This window comes from Budorcas taxicolor, chromosome 25, assembly GCF_023091745.1.
Source record: "Budorcas taxicolor isolate Tak-1 chromosome 25, Takin1.1, whole genome shotgun sequence".
Lineage (NCBI taxonomy): Eukaryota > Metazoa > Chordata > Mammalia > Artiodactyla > Bovidae > Budorcas > Budorcas taxicolor.
This window is the reverse complement of record NC_068934.1, coordinates 26,969,555-26,986,466: the sequence shown is the minus strand read 5'-3', so window position 1 is coordinate 26,986,466 and position 16,912 is coordinate 26,969,555. Positions and strand designations below refer to the sequence as shown.

The following is a 16,912-nucleotide window of genomic DNA, read 5'->3' as shown; positions in this document are numbered from 1 at the left end:
GAACTACAAATATTGATTTCTAATTATGACTGAGTCTTCTCACTCAGCAAGGAAAATTTCACAGCATTGTTATCAGGTTTGCCACTTGATAATAAACAGAAGACGGACTGTGAGTTTAATGATGTCGCGCACTTGGTTATAAACAGGGTGGAAGCTTGCTCAGTCTCTCCCCAGGGAATAGATTCTATATGTAAAAAAGAAGTAAGGGAGTTACATTTACCATGTTCTCTATCTAGGTCCTTAGGGACTCAATATTTTAATCCAGTTTACACATCACTCCAGGGATTGTACATCCCCCAAGGAAGAGGCAAAAGTAAGCTCCCATCTTCCTATCATCTTCATCACTTTAGAAAAATCTATTGTACAGGTTCTTTCTCTGTGTCTTCCCAGATCCTAGGAGGAAACTTTCCAGAGTCTACCTATGGGTTTCTTCACATCTCTACTTGAAATTTTACAAAGCCTCTAGTAATTCACTTCACTTGTTGTCTCTCATGGATTATCTCAAAAAGAAAATGTGAAATGCCTTTCTCCCTACTAAATTTTTTACATTTTAAACACCTACTGGAAATATCTACCTGAGGTTCCAGCTGGGTCCTTAACTGTATTATTTCATTAACTGAGGTCATCAATCATTTCTCATAGTAGAAAAGAGTGGGGGCTATAGAGTTAGAGGGTATGCGTTTGAGGCCTACCCCCATGCTTACTAACTTGGACACAGTGATTAACTCTCCATGCCTCAGGTTCATAATTCCTAAAATATTGATGATAATAATAGCATCTCCTTCATTGGGTTATCTTGATGATTAAATGAAAAAAAATACAAAAAAAAATGGTTAGAAGAGTACCTGGCATGTAGTATACAGTCAAATAATGCCAGCTGTCTTCATATATGTTCTCCGAAGTTTCTGTGGATCCTCCATCATAACACTCACCATTTTTCTCTTTAATTCCTGTGTCTCCTTATAAATTATAAATGAGGACTAACATCTCTTCTGTCTTATTTACCACTTCTCTTGTACTGCTGTGAATAGTGCAGGGACCTCCCTTGTGGCTCACCTGGTAAAGAATCCTCTTGCAACGTGAGGGACCTGGGTTCGATCCCTGGGTTGGGAAGATCCTCTGGAGAAGGAAATGGCTGCCCACTCCGGTATTATACTGGCCTGGAGAATTCCATGGACTGTGTAGTCCATGGGGGTCGCAAAGAGTCAGACACGACTGAGCGACTTTAACTCACACAGTAGGCACTGCATAAATAACTCTGTAAGTTACACTGTTCTCCGGTGAAAGCCTTCCGATTGTTCCTAATGTTTCTCACATGCTCAGCACTAGGGTCTACAGCCACACTGAATTCCATCCTTTTCCCTTAGCCACCACACAAGTTCAGGTACTTTTGAGGTTTTTATTGAACTATATGCTGAAATGTAATGGTTCCAGTAACAATTCTAGCTTTTCTCACATACTCCCTCTTATTTGGCCATATACACAACTGGAGAATAAGTTCTGGAAGCACACAACTCTCCCTTCCTTTTTTAAAAGTTTCAGAGACCTTCAGTTACCCCAGGACACCTGAATCATTGTAATAAAACTATATGGCAGCATTGTAGTAAAAATATAAGTAACTATGAATACTGGGCATATACCCTTTGAAAATCTAACTGAAAAAGACACATGTACCCCAATGTTCATAACAGCACTTTTTACAATAGCTAGGACGTGGAAGTAACCTAGATGTCCACTGACAGATGAATGGATACAGAAATAGTGGTGCATATATATACAATAGAATATTACTCAGCTATTAAAAAAATGAATGCATTTGAGTCAGTCTTAATGAAGTGGATGAACCTAGAGCCTGTTATACAGAATGAAGTAAGTTAGAAAGAGAAAGACAAATATTGTGCATTAACACATCATATGGAATCTAGAAAGATGGTACTGACGAACCTCTTTTCAGGGCAGCAGTGGAGATGCAGACATGGGAACAGACTTGTTGACACAGTAGGGGAAGGAGACGGTGGGACAAATTGAGAGAAACATGGAAATATACACATTACCGTATGCAGAATAGATATATTTTACATAAAATAAAACATTACCTTTTTCATTCCTGACTGCTGTAAATGGTTATCTGAGGTTTTCTGTCCTTAGGAACTGAGATCAAAAGACAATCTCTCTTTACCATGTTTTCTTAAGACTAAATTGAGAAGATAGAGACAATGGTGAGAGAAGCATTTTCCTAGTCTTCTTTTCTGAGAAACAAAGGAATCTACCAGACAAAATCCTCTCCAGCACTTTCAATAAAGGTTTATTAAATAAATGAGTAACTTACTGAATCTGAAATTCACAAAGTCCAAATGTCCTTGACAAAGCTTCACAGGAGTTCTGGACATACCTTAGTCAAAAATCTCACAACCTTACTGTTTCTGGATTCATCATCATTCACTTTTTTCTACTTAAAACCTTATACTCTCTGAAAATAAGCTGGAGCGTGACAGAATGAATTATAGGGTTGAACAGTTTTTGTCCAACCCAATACTTTCCTACTTTCTATGAAAGGATGAATGGCTGATTCTCCTCTTCTTTATACTGTCTTTCCTTATAAAGTGGTTTTCATAAAAAACTTTGCTTCTCTTTTTATTTAAATCACCTGCTTTTTTATTTTAATTCCTTTCTCTTTTCTCCATATCATCATACATTGTGTGCCCTTACTAAAATTTGACATCAATAGCTAACACAATTTCTATTCACACCACCCTTTTCCTCAAAGTCTTACTCAGTGCAACTTGGACATCTTTGTTCCTCAAACTGTAGATGAAAGGATTCACCATTGGCCCCACAATTGTGTAAAAAACTGTGGACACTTTATCTTCATCCAGAGACCCAGCAGGAAAAGGCTTAAGATACATGAATGTTGCTGATCCAAAGAAAAGAGAAACCACAATTATGTGGGAGCTGCAGGTACTGAAGGCTTTGGACCTGCCCTCTGCAGAACGGATGCGAAGGATGTTCAAGAGGATCAAGGTGTAAGAAATGGAGATGGTGACACTGGGCACTATGACATTGACACCCACCACAATGAAAATCTCCAGCTCATTGATGGAGGTGCTTGTGCAAGAGAGCTGGAGGAGAGGAGGAATGTCACACATGTAGTGATTGATGATGTTTCCATCACAGAAGGAGAGTCGCAGCATGCACCCCGTATTGGCCATGGCACCCACAAGCCCCATCGCGTATACACCCACCGTCAGCATGAGGCAGACCTGATGGGACATGGAGACCTTGTACAGCAGTGGCTTACAGATGGCCACGTATCGGTCATAGGCCATTGATGTCAAAATATAGCACTCATCAATAACAAAGAAGGAGAAGAAGCAGAGCTGAGTCATGCACTCTGCATAAGGGATGATGTTCTGGCTTACAAAACTCATCAGCATTTTAGGGGTAATGACAGAGGAGTGGCAGAGATCAGTGAAGGAAAGGTTGACGAGAAAGTAGTACATGGGAGTGTGCAGGTGAGGGTTCAGACCAATAAGCATAATCAGGCCAATGTTCCCCGCCACAGTGACCACATGAATTGCTAAGAAAATGAAAAAGAGAGGCAGCTGGAGTTCTGGCTGCTGTGTTAAACCCAGCAGGATAAACTCGGTCACTGAAGATTCATTCCCTGGGGCCATTCTTCCCTAGGACATACCTGTGGGAACAGGACAGAGGGTAACGTTAAAATGAGTACCCCGCTCTCTCCACCCAACCCCACTCTAATGAGGCTGAGACCCAGAATGCGAGAAGGAACCCCAGCCCACCCCTCTGTATCTTTTTTTTTTCTTCTTCTTTGTATAAAGGCTGAGGGAATTTTTAAAGACGTGTATTAAAAACACTACCGGGCAAGTTCTACAGGGTAAGATTCAATGACCCTGAACCTCATGACAACAGCATCTCTGCTCCACTTCTGCCCTGACAGTTTACCAGGCCCACCCAGTGATCAGTGGTCATCTCAGCAGAGAGAAAGCTGTCATTTCAGGGGATCCTTGGCTTCCACAGATGAGGTTTGAAAGATAAGTAACTGGACAGATAAAATTCAACACTCACCCTTCTGCACAGAGACTTCAGTGTTGGGGCTTGCTAACTCTGCTTCCTTATTCTCAAGTGGTTCTGATGAATTTTAGAGATGAACATCCCAGAACAGAGATTCTTCTTCTTTGCTGTTTTTGTTTGTTTGTTTTGAGTGTGTTTTGGACTGAGAGAGTCAGAGCACAGACCTCAGTAAAGGCTCTAAGGTGACGTGAGTTACAGGTCATGATTTCTGATGGTGGCTCTGTCAGAGTGTCCTCTCCAGACTAGGGGGTGGAAATAGCATCTGCTGGTACCCAGGGAGCCACCTGCTAATATGACCCAGGGGTTATTGTGAATTGGGAAATCTTAGGGACTTGATTAAGAAGTTTTAGGTTTTCATTGTGTTTTCCCCAGAGATATGATTTGTAAGAAAGAGAAATTACCCACTCTGCATTTAAGCCAAGTTCTCTAGAATAACAGTGTGTATTGGAAGTAACCCATTTTGCATACATTTTGGTTTGTTGCCAAATGGAGCACATCCTCAAATGGAAAAGCAGTGACTTTTCCTGCATCCACAGCTCTTAAGAAACACTAGTCACTTATTTGTTTATTTGGTGTGTCTTCTCACAACACAAACACATACATTCGCATGCGTTTGAACCTAAGTTCCATAAGGGCAGAGATTTTGCCTGTTTTGTTCAGTACTGTTTTTGTAGCAATTTAGAGTAAAACCACACATATACAGTAGGTATTAAATAAATATTCATTTAATAAAAAATGAATGAATGAGAACCCCTTTTCCTCATTTCCCTAGGGACCAAGACTGGATACCACAACAGAAGTACTGCCCCATGGGCAAAGGCTTATATAGTATCAGTGATTTTCCTCGTAGGCCTAAGTGTGGGACTGGACAAACACCCGTAAGGTATGTGAAGGTCATCGGTAAACTTTTAGTGGCCATTTATAAGCCTTGTAGATCAAAGTTACTGAACTCAGAGAAAATACAAGTTTCTGTCCTCCCTGAATGTCACACAGACGACTTCCACAGCTCTTACAGGGGCCCCAGTGCCTCTTCTTGGAAGTCTGCAGCATAGACTCAGATCAGAAAGCAAATTCGGATCAGTACAGGAAGCTTCCAAATGCTCAAATCAAGGTCAGCTCATTAGGGAGATCATTAGGAACCATTCAAAATCATTTCTTATTTGACACAGGTTTGAAATAATCAAAATGCTGACTCAGAAAGAGTAATAATGTGGGCACTGGCAGGACAGACTAGAGTAAGAAAGACTGGAGGCAGGTCAGTGATAGGAGGCTGTTACAATTGTCAGTCAGTTCAGTTCAGTTGCTCAGTCAGTCGTGTTCGACTCTTTCTGACCCCATGAATCACAGCACATCCGGCCTCCCTGTCCATCACCAACTCCCGGAGTTTACTTAAACTCATGTCCATTGAGTTGGTGATGCCATCCAACTATCTCATCCTCTGTCATCCCCTTCTCCTGCTGCTTTCAATCTTTCCCAACATCAGGGTCTTTTCAAATGAGTCAGCTCTTCACATCAAGTGGCCAAAATATTGGAGTTTCAGCTCTAACATCAGTCCTTCCAAAGAACACCCAGGACTGATTGCCTTCAGAATGGACTGGGTGGATCTCCTTGCAGTCCAAGGGACTCTCAAGAGTCTTCTCCAACACCACAGTTCAAAAGCATCAGTTCTTCGGTGCTCAGCTTTCTTTATAGTCCAACTCTCACATCCATACATGACCACTGGAAAAACCACAGCCTTGACTACGGACCTTTGTTGGCAAAGTAATCTCTCTGCTTTTTAATATACTGTCTAGGTTGGTCATAACTTTTCTTCCAAAGAGTAAGTGTCTTTTTATTTCATGGCTGCAGTCACCATCTGCAGTGATTTTGGAGCCCCAAAAAGTAAAGTCTGACACTGTTTCCACTGTTTCTCCATCTATTTTCCATGAAGTGATGGAACCAGATGCCATGATCTTAGTTTTCTGAATGTTGAGTTTTAACCCAACCTTTTCACTCTCCTCTTTCACTTTCATCAAGAGGCTCTTTAGTTCTTCTTCACTTTCTACCATAAGGGTGGTGTCATCTGCATATCTGAGGTGATTGATATTTCTCCCGGCAATCTTGATTCCAGCTTGTGCTTCACCCAGCCCAGCATTTCTCATGATGTACTCCGCATATAAGTTAAATAAGCATGGTGACAATATACAGCCTTGATGCACTCTTTTTCCTGTTTGGAACCAGTCTGTTGTTCCATGTCCAGTTCTAACTATTGTTTCCTGACCTGCATACAGATTTCTCAAGAGGCAGGTCCCATCTCTTTCAGATGGACTACATGTCCATGCAATTCTCTGGGCCAGAATACTGGAGTGGGCAGCCTTTCCCTTCTACAGGGGATCTTCCCAACCCAGGGATAGAACCCAAGGTCTCCCACATTGCAGGCGGATTCTTTACCAGCTGAGCCACCAGGGTACAACCAAGTAAAAGTGTACAATTGGGCAAATGCCTAACTAAAGCTAAAGCGCTTTGTTGGATGGCATCATCAACTCAATGGACATGAGTTTGAGCAAATTCTGAAAGATAGTTCAACACAGGGAAGCCTGGTGTGCTGCAGTCCATGGGGTGGTAAAAAGTCTGACATGACTTAGCAGCTGAACAACAAAGGCTAAAATTAAGAAGAAAGGTCAGAACATGAGAAGGTTTGAGGATTGTTTCCATAAAGATTAAAGCCATGGGGTTAGGTAAACTAAATAAGAAAAAGTAAAGAGAAAAAGAAGAAAATATTAAGAAGACGTGGCAAGAATACACAGAAGAACTATACACAAAAAATCTTCACGACCCAGATAGTCACGATGGTGTGATCACTCACCTAGAGCCAGACATCCTGGAATGTGAAGTCAAGTGGGCCTTAGAAAGCATCACTACGAACAAAGCTAGTGGAGGTGATGGAATTCTAGTGGAGCTATTTCAAATCCTGAAAGATGATGCTGTGAAAGTGCTGCACTCAATATGCCAGCAAATGTGGAAAACTCAGCAGTGGCCACAGGACTGGAAAAGGTCAGTTTTCATTCCAATCCCAACGAAAGACAATGCCAAAGAATGCTCAAACTATCGCACAATTGCACTCATCTCACATGCTAGTAAAGTAATGCTCAAAATTCTCCAAGCCATGCTTCAGCAATACATGAACTGTGAACTTCCAGATGTTCAAGCTGGTTTTAGAAAAGGCAGAGGAACCAGAGATCAAATTGCCAACATCCACTGGATCATGGAAAAAGCAAGAGAGTTCCAGAAAAACATCTATTTCTGCTTTATTGACTATGCCAAAGCCTTTCACTGTGTGGATCACAATAAACTGTGGAAAATTCTGAGAGAGATGGGAATACCAGACCACCTGACCTGCCTCTTGAGAAACCTATATGCAGGTCAGGAAGCAACAGTTAGAACTGGACATGGAACAACAGACTGGTTCCAAATAGGAAAAGGAGTACGTCAAGGCTGTATATTGTCACCCTACTTGTTTAACTTATATGCAGAGTACATCATGAGAAATGCTGGACTGGAAGAAACTCAAGCTGGAATCAAGATTGCTGGGAGAAATATCAATCACCTCAGATATGCAGATGACACCACCCTTATGGCAGAAAGTGAAGAGGAACTAAAAAGCCTCTTGAAGAAAGTGAAAGAGGAGAGTGAAAAAGTTGGCTTAAAGCTCAACATTCAGAAAATGAAGATCATGGCATCCGGTCCCATCACTTCATGGGAAATAGATGGGGAAACAGTGGAAATAGTGTCAGACTTTATTTTTGGGGTCTCCAAAATTGCTGCATATGGTGACTGCAGCCATGAAATTAAAAGACGCTTACTCCTTGGAAGAAAAGTTATGACCAACCTAGATAGCATATTCAAAATCAGAGACATTACTTTGCTGACTAAGGTCCATCTAGTCAAGGCTGTGGTTTTTCCTGTGGTCATGTATGGATGTGAGAGTTGGACTGTGAAGAAGGCAGAGCACCAAAGAATTGGTGCTTTGAACTGTGGTGTTGGAGAAGACTCTTGAGAGTCCCTTGGACTGCAAGGAGATCCAACCAGTCCATTCTGAAGGAGATCAGCCCTGGGATTTCTTTGGAAGGAATGATGCTAAAGCTGAAACTCCAGTACTTTAGCCACCTCATGTGAAGAGTTGACTCATTGGAAAAGACTCTGATGCTGGGAGGGACTGAGGGCAGGAGAAGAAGGGGATGACAGAGGATGAGATGGCTGGATGGCATCACTGACTTGATGGACGTGAATCTGAGTGAATTCCGGGAGTTGATGATGGACAGGGAGGCCTGGCGTGCTGCGATTCATGGGGTCGCAAAGAGTCGGACACAACTGAACGACTGAACTGAACTGAAAGAGAAGAAGAGCAGAGGGTAGAATACTTGAGAAATTCCCCAAATTGTGAGTATTATACTTAGGATAATCTCTTAAACCCGATCATCACTAAAATGAGACCCGATCATCACTAAAATGAATCCCAATCCTTTTTTTCAGACCCTTCACAATTACTACGGTACCAAAAATTCCTCAAGCCAAAGCTGAACTCTGTCCCACAAGGTAGGCATTCCTTGATCTCAGCAATGATAAAGAACTTGTAACTTTATTAAAATGTGTTTTCTATGAAAAGTTTAAAAATCTTATTTAGGCAATACAATAAACAGAAATACTTCCTCTAATTTTATAGTATATCAAATCACATTGCAAGAAGAATTATATGCCAGGGTTCTAAACTAGAGTTGAAAAATCATTCTTTCATCTTTGCCACTGTAAATATAAGCAAACATGAAATTAATATAGAGCAATTCTGAGCTTATCCTTACATAGCAAAATTTTCATTCCCTTCCTTTCTTCTCTCTCCATAACCATCAGGTTAGCGTAATTCAGGTGTAACTCTCACAAGTTCACCCTCTCACTGAGATATATTCCAAGGAAAGATGCATCAGGACTTCTCACAAAGATGCTAGAAGACCAAAAAAAATTCCCCAAAATAGTAGCCTAGCTGTTTGGATAAACTATAGTGTTACTACAAGCAGAAGAAAAACTCTGAAAGTAGTGGAAATATTCATAAAAATTATACATTCAGTTTTATTTATTCTTGACTCCTTTTTAAGCATCTCAACCCCAATATGTTCTAACTTGTCAAAGTCAGTGGTAATAAAAAATTTATACTATACCATAAAGATGCATAAAACATAAAGATGTATTTTAACTAAATAGATTTTTAATTGGCAGGATTATGTGACACTAAGCTAACAAGCTACAATCACCCAGAAATATTAACTAATATATTTTCAAAATTAAATGTATAACTGAGGTTATATTATAATTTTTAAGCAAAATAAAGCAAGTTATCAGATACTAATTTTATACAGATGACTGCTACTAATTTTTTTTAAATATCACAACTATGTCATTGACATTGATTCAGTCAAAATACTGACTGTTTCTACCATTGCCACAGGGCTTCTTCATGTTCCCTTCAACATCCACTTTTTCTCTCATCAGTTGCTCAGTCGTGTCTGACTCTTTGTAACCCCATGGACTGCAGCACACCAGCCCTCCCTGTCCATCACCAAATCCCGAAGTTTACTCAGACTCATGCCCATTGAGTCAATGATGCCATCCAACCATCACACCCACTCTTCCTTTCAAAGCCACACCCACTTTCTTCCTATCCTATTCTTCTCTAAACCTTTGGCAATCATGACCAACCAGGTTCTCTATTTCTACAAATTTATCATTTCAAGATTTATGTTATATTAATTAATAGAAGCATACACAGTATAACATTGTATCTTCTATTTTTTGGCTGAGGTTTTCTTTTATAAAAATTTGTTTCACATGCTTGTAACTGCTCAGTGAAGAATTTCTACAATGGCTGCTTTGAAATCTTTGTCAAATAATTCTAACATCTCTGTCATGTAACATGTGTTTCTTGTCCTTTTTGCACTGAATTTGAGATCTTCTTTATTCTTCATGTAAAAAACATTTTTTTCTGAAACCTGGGCACTTTGCAAATTATATTATGAGACTTTAGATTTTATTTAAACCTTTTGCTTAGCTACTTTTCTTTGATATTGCTGTGCCTGGAGGAACAAGTCCACTCACTGCTGAGTGAGGGTTGTTATTTTGCTTCCCCTCATGGTCTCATCTGACAGGCAAGGGTGTGTGGATTAGTCACTCAGTGTCCAACTCTTTGCAACCCCATGGACTGTAGCCTGTCAGGCTCCACTGTCCATGGGATTATCCAGGCAAGAATGCTGGAGTGGGGGCTTTGATTCCTTTATTCAGGGTATCTCCCCTACCCAGGGGTTGAACCTGGGTCTCCTGAATTACAGGCAAATGCTTTACCATCTGAGCCAACAGGCAATAGGATGTCAGTCATTGCAAGCGGACAGTAATAACAGGCTTGATTCCCCTTAAGTCCTCCTCTGACATGACCTCATGGAGGACAAGGACCCCCTCATTACTGATGGGTATTGATGGAAGATCAGGCTCCCTCAGTGGCCTCCGCTCACACCACGTAGGGAGCTCTTGTCACCCAGCAAGAATCAAAGCCCTGACTCTACATAGCATTCTCTGATTCTACCACCAGAGAAAGTATTGGGGCAATCATTACATTCTGTGAGGGAGGGAGTCTATGGATTCTTATTTGAACTTTGCTGTCATGAAGGGGGAGCCTCAGGTTTTCCCTGGGGTTGGTCTATGGTATGGTGGTTATTGTACTAAAATTTTCTCTTACTTGGCTGCGCCCTTCCTGGTCCTTGGGCTAAAAAATGTACACTTGTTTTTTCAGCTTTATTGAAGCATACACAAGTGCATGCTCAGTCAGTCAGTCACGTCCGACTCTTTGCAACCCCGTGGCCTGTCGCCCACCAGGCTCCTCTGTCCATGGAATTCTCCAGGCAAGAATACTGGATTGGGTTGCCATTTCCTTCTCTGGGGGGTCTTCCTGACCCAGAGATTGAACCCACATCTCTCAGATCTCCTGCACTGACAGACGGATTCTTTACCACTGAGCCAACTGTTTTTGTTGTTGCTGTTGATTTTTTTTTTAACCCAGACTTACCTAACGAGGGAAGTCTCAGTTAAAAAAAAAAAAAAAAAAAAAAACCTTATGATAGGATAGGGGCTCTGAACAGTCCAATCCAATGTGGCTCTCTGGCTGATTAAGAAAAATAAAATCTGTAAAGACACTGAAAACCCAAACTCTTATTCTATTATTTTTATATTAAGCCAGGACACAGAAGGACTTCAAACACTAAAAGAAGAGTTCTTAATACCAATAAGATTTTCTTCGAGGTGCATTTATTCTGTAAGGTGTTCTCTAACCCCTCTACTCTTCTTGATTCCCCTGAATCCACAGTACTCTTGTCGTCCCCGGCCTCAGTGAAATAGGTCCAGTAGTATGTGTACTGGAGCCAGAGACGGCATGAAATCGTGCCTCTGACTCTGAGTGATCATAAAAGAGTTCCTTAAACGTCAGTCATCCTTTTCTTATCTGCAAGATAAGCACAGCACTACCTGTCTTTAAGGGCAGAAGAGAGAGGAGATACTGGCTGTAAATTTCCTAATAAGTAATTGGTGCTCAATATCATCTGTGTTATTACTGGTATTCTAGTTGCTATCACAATCTGTTTCTCTTTTTGTAAGTAACCCACAGGCAGAAATACAGATTAAGTGTCAGAATGTAAGAAATTGCTAAGCATGAGATATTATGTCGTTGATTGATTGAAGGATTGGTAGCTGTGGACCAGTTATGAATTTCTGTTCCATTTACCCTGTGGATGACTGGAAATGAGCCCTAACAACTGGACTCAGGTAACAGGGTTTGTCCCCCTGGGTTTCCCCAGAAGCAATATTCTGCAGTTCCTGTTTTCCTAAGGCTGCTGGTGGTCTACACTGTAACTACGACAGGCAACCTACTCATCACCGGATTCAGCTGGATGGACCAATGCCTGCACACACAGGCATCTTTCTTCCTATGGAACCTGTCCTTCCCGGAGCTGCTGCTCATGTCTGTTGTGGTTCCCAAGATGCTTGTCATCCTCCCAGGGGACCACTCCATCTCATTCGCCAGCTGCATCATCCAGTCCTACCCCTACTTCCTCCTAGGCACCACCAACTTCTTCATCTCAGCTGTCGTGTCTCTGGATCGTTTCCTGGCAATCTGTCGACCCATTCTGCTATGAGACCCTGATGGGTGGTCATGTCTGTTCCCAACTTGAGCTGGCTTCCTGGCTAGCTGGGTTTCTCTGTGTCCTCTGCCGCTCCATCCTCATGGTCAGCCTACCGCTCTGTGGCCCCAGTGGTATTGTTCACTTCTCTTGTGACAGTTGGCCCTTCCTGAGGCTCTGTTGTGGAGACACTTGCCTACTGGAGCTGCTGGCTTTCGTGCTATCCACGTCAGTGTTGCTGGGCTCGCTGGCGCTGACCTCAGTTTCCTATACCTGCATCCTTTCCACTGTTCTCAGGGTCCCCACAACTGCCGAGTGAAAGAAAGTGTTCTTCATTTGTGCTTCACACCTTACAGTGGTGATCATCTCTTACAGCAGCTCCATTTTTCTCGACATCCATCTGCCAGAGACTCAGTCCATGCTGTTCAACAAAGGGGCCTCGATCCTGAACTATATCATCATGCCCCTCCTGAAACTGTTCATCTTCAGTCTCTGCAATGAGAAGGTGAGGTGAGCCCTGAGAGATGGCCTCAGGTGGAACTGACCCATGGCTGCGAGACACCATGAAGGTCACGTGTAAAAGGAGATATTCCTACTAGAGTGGGCAAATATTTGAAGTTCATGTCACACAGGCGATACCTTGTACGTTTCTCAGATAATGAAATAGGTCTTCATATATATGCAATATGGAGATCAGCCTTTGCTTTCCTCCCTTGAATCTTGCTTATGCCTCCACCTTCACACAAAGAAAGCTGACCCATTTGGCCAAGTTTCAAACTTCTGGTGATGACATGTTTCTTTTGAGGTGCTTAAACATGTAGCCTCCATTCACGGAGGCTGCTCCTCTTTTCCTCACATGTGTGTGCTTAAGCACACCTATTACTGCTTCAAGATCATAAGTCATAAAGCCAAGCGGAAATGCTAAAATATGGAGATTCAGATTTGCAGCTTAGAGGGGAGTAAAGACCCTCTGAGGCCTTGCATCTAGACTGGATATGACAAATAAGATTACCCAGGATCCCTATATCAGAAAATCAAATTCTAGCTGTGGTAACAAATATTTATTAGCTGTTTGATTCTCCTGTGTTATACTCTTTATGTGACTAGCAGCTCCTGAAATAATCTCACAAAAGAAAAATGCTGAGACCGAAAAACTATTTATTGTTGTTGTTCAGTCACTCAGTCATGTCTGACTCTTTCCGACCCCATGGACTGCAGCACACCAGGCTTCCCTGTCCTTCACCATATCCCAGAGCTTGCTCAAACTCATGTCCATCGAGTTGGTGATGCCATCCAACTATCTCATCCTCTGCCATCCCCTTTTCATCCTGCCTTCAATCTTTCTCATCATCAGGGTCTTTTCCAGTGAGTCAGCTCTTTGTATCAGGTGGCCAAAGGACTGGAACTTCAGCTTCAGCATCAGTACTTCCAGTGAATATTCAGGGTTGACTTCTTTTGGATTGACTGGCTTGATCTCCTTGCTGTCCAGGGGACTTTCAAGAAATATTTAGCTATTTTTAATTCCCAAGTCAAATTCTACCTAATAGACTCCAAATATGGGGATAACCATTTATTTAAGAAATATTATTAAATAATATGTTTTAGGCACTGAACTAGGTAGGGATAGGACTAGGGTGAGCCAAGGGAGATGTCTAGGGCACACATTTTAAAGAGACACTTGCCCACGTGACTGGGCAAGGCTAGGGTCAGGCTGTGCACAAAGCTGAGACTAAACGACTCCTCACTGCTGCACCAGAGCCACCTCTGCTGCTGCTCCCTGATCTAGGCTCTGCACTAAGCCGTGGGGGATACTGTAGAAAACAAGGAAGACATAGCTTCACTTTGATGGAATTTATAGTATCATCGGGATGGTTGACAAAAAAAAAATATCTTAAATGCATAAGTCAATACGTAGTTGTAAGTTGTGAGGAATGTTTTTGAGAAAAAGGCTGAGTTTTGTAAGAGAGTAATAAGGACAAATAATTTGGATTAAAGATCAAGGAACAGCACATTTCTGAGGAAGTGATCTTTAAACTGAGGCCTGAGATTGAGAAGGGGTTAACCAGGAAAAATTAATGGAGGAGCATTCAGAGAAAGTGAGCAGTATTTGCAAAGAAAGAAGTGGCTGAGAGAAACAAATGCTGTAAAGAAGTGGAACTGGGGAGGTGGGTTGAGGTCAGTGCAGACATGATCTTATCAATACAATTTATAGGCATCTTTCTTTCTTTCTTTCTTTTTAAAGGACATGTAAAGCCTTTGAAGAGTGTTAAACAAGGGACTGCTCACATCATTTTTTAATATAAATTTATTTATTTTAAATGGAGGTTAATTACTTTATAATATTGTATTGGTTTTGCCACACATCAACATGAATCCACCACAGGTATACACGTGCTCCCCATCCTGAACCCCTCTCCGTCCTCCCTCCCCATACCATCCCTCTGGGTCATCTCAGTGCACCAGCCCCAAGCATCCAGTATAATGCATTGAACTTGGACTGGCGATTCGTTTCATATATGATATTATACATGTTTCAATGCCATTCTCCCAAATCATCCCACCCTCACCCTCTCCCACAGAGTCCAAAAGACTATTCTGTACACCTGTGTCTCTTTTGCTGTCTTGCATCGACTTCACTTTCACTTTTCACTTTTCACTTTCCTGCATTGGAGAAGGAAATGGCAACCCACTCCAGTGTTCTTGCCTGGAGAATCCCAGGGACAGAGGAGCCTGGTGGGCTGCCGTCTATGGGGTCACACAGAGTCGCACATGACTGTAGTGACTTAGCAGCAGTAGCAGCATACAGGGTTATCATTACCATCTTTCTAAATTCCATATATATGCACTAGTATACTGTATTGGTGTTTTTCTTTCTGGCTTACTTCACTCTGTATAATCAGCTCCAGTTTCATCCACCTCATTAGAACTGATTCAAATGTATTCTTTTTCATGGCTGAGTAATACTCCATTGTGTATATGTACCATAGCTTCCTTATCCATTCATCTGATGATGGACATCTAGGTTGCTTCCATGTCCTGGCTGTTATAAACAGTGCTACGATGAACATTGGGGTACACATATCTCTTTCAATTCTGGTTTCCTCGGTGTGTATGCCAAGCAGTGGGATTGCTGGGTCATAAGGCAGTTCTATTTCCAGTTTGTTAAGGAATCTCCACACTGTTCTCCATAGTGGCTGTACTAGTTTGCATTCCCACCAACAGTGTAAGAGGGTTCCCTTTTCTTCACACCCTCTCCAGCATTTTTTAAAAGATCAATCTGCATTGTGGGAACCATTGATTAGAGGGAGGCAAACGTGGATTTTCAAGAATTAACTAGGTAACAACAACAGATGGGCTAATTAAGACTTTAGACTTGACAATGGAGGTTGAGAGAAATGAACAGTACACATGTAATTTAGAAGAGAGTTGATAAATACACTTCCTGCCCACAGATCTTGCAGTGTATAGTAGAACCAGGGTAGTAAAAAGAAACCACAGTGGTTATAAGCATTACAATGTGAAAGCCAAGGGTTCTATGGGAAAAAGAAGAAGAGAAGGACACTTAACCCAGAGGGAAAGGGACAGTGAACACTTCCTGAGGTGTTATCTCACCTTAGACCACAGAGAAGTATGCCAGGTTAAGAGGGGTGTTGGGTGGTCCCTATAACACTTCTGCAGGTACAGAGTCCCAGAGGTGCTCCAAGCATATTCAGGAAAATGAAAAATATACAACATGATAGACCTGGGGCAAAGAGAAGGAAGACCTGAGAATGGAAAGATAAGTAGGAGCCAATCAAAGCAGCTCTGTTCTTACTATTTTTGAGAAGTGCCATTTGTGGGGGGAAGGGGGGAAAGTATAGAACCAGAAAGCAGATCAGTGTTCCTGTTGTTCCAACTTACTTGCCCAGTGCACTTGACAAATGATTTTCTCATTTTCCTTATTTTCCTCATGTGTAAAATAAAATAACTGAATCAGACAGTTTTTACAATTTGGAGGAATCATGCATCTGTTTGAGAATCTCTTTTTAAATCTATATATCTTTGACACAGGACTATACAACGGAGTAAAGACAATCTCTTTAACAAGTGGTGCTGGGAAAATTGGTCAACCACTTGTAAAAGAATGAAACTACATCCCTTTCTAACACAACGCACAAAAATAAACTCAAAATGGATTAAAGATCTAAATGTAAGACCAGAAACTATAAAACTCCTAGAGGAGAACATAGGCAAAACACTCTCCGACATACATCACAGCAGGATCCTCTATGATCCACCCCCCAGAATTCTGGAAATAAAAGCAAAAATAAACAAATGGGATCTAATTAAAATTAAAAGCTTCTGCACAACAAAGGAAACTATAAGCAAGGTGAAAAGACAGCCTTCTGAATGGGAGAAAATAATAGCAAATGAAGCAACTGACAAACAACTAATCTCAAAAATATACTAGCAACTTATGCAGCTCAATTCCAGAAAAATAAACGACCCAATCAAAAAATGGGCCAAAGAACTAAATAGACATTTCTCCGAAGAAGACATATGCATGGCTAACAAACACATGAAAAGATGCTCAACATCACTCATTATCAGGGAAATGCAAATCAAAACCACAATGAGGTACCACT

General features: G+C 41.5%; 2 pseudogenes; one reads left to right on the top strand and one right to left on the bottom strand.

Moving 5' to 3' along the window:
• Positions 1–2,744: 2,744 nt before the first annotated feature.
• On the bottom strand, positions 2,745–3,689 carry LOC128068611 (olfactory receptor 147-like; annotated as a pseudogene).
• Positions 3,690–11,907: 8,218 nt separating this feature from the next.
• On the top strand, positions 11,908–12,831 carry LOC128069113 (olfactory receptor 6T1-like; annotated as a pseudogene).
• Positions 12,832–16,912: the final 4,081 nt, after the last annotated feature.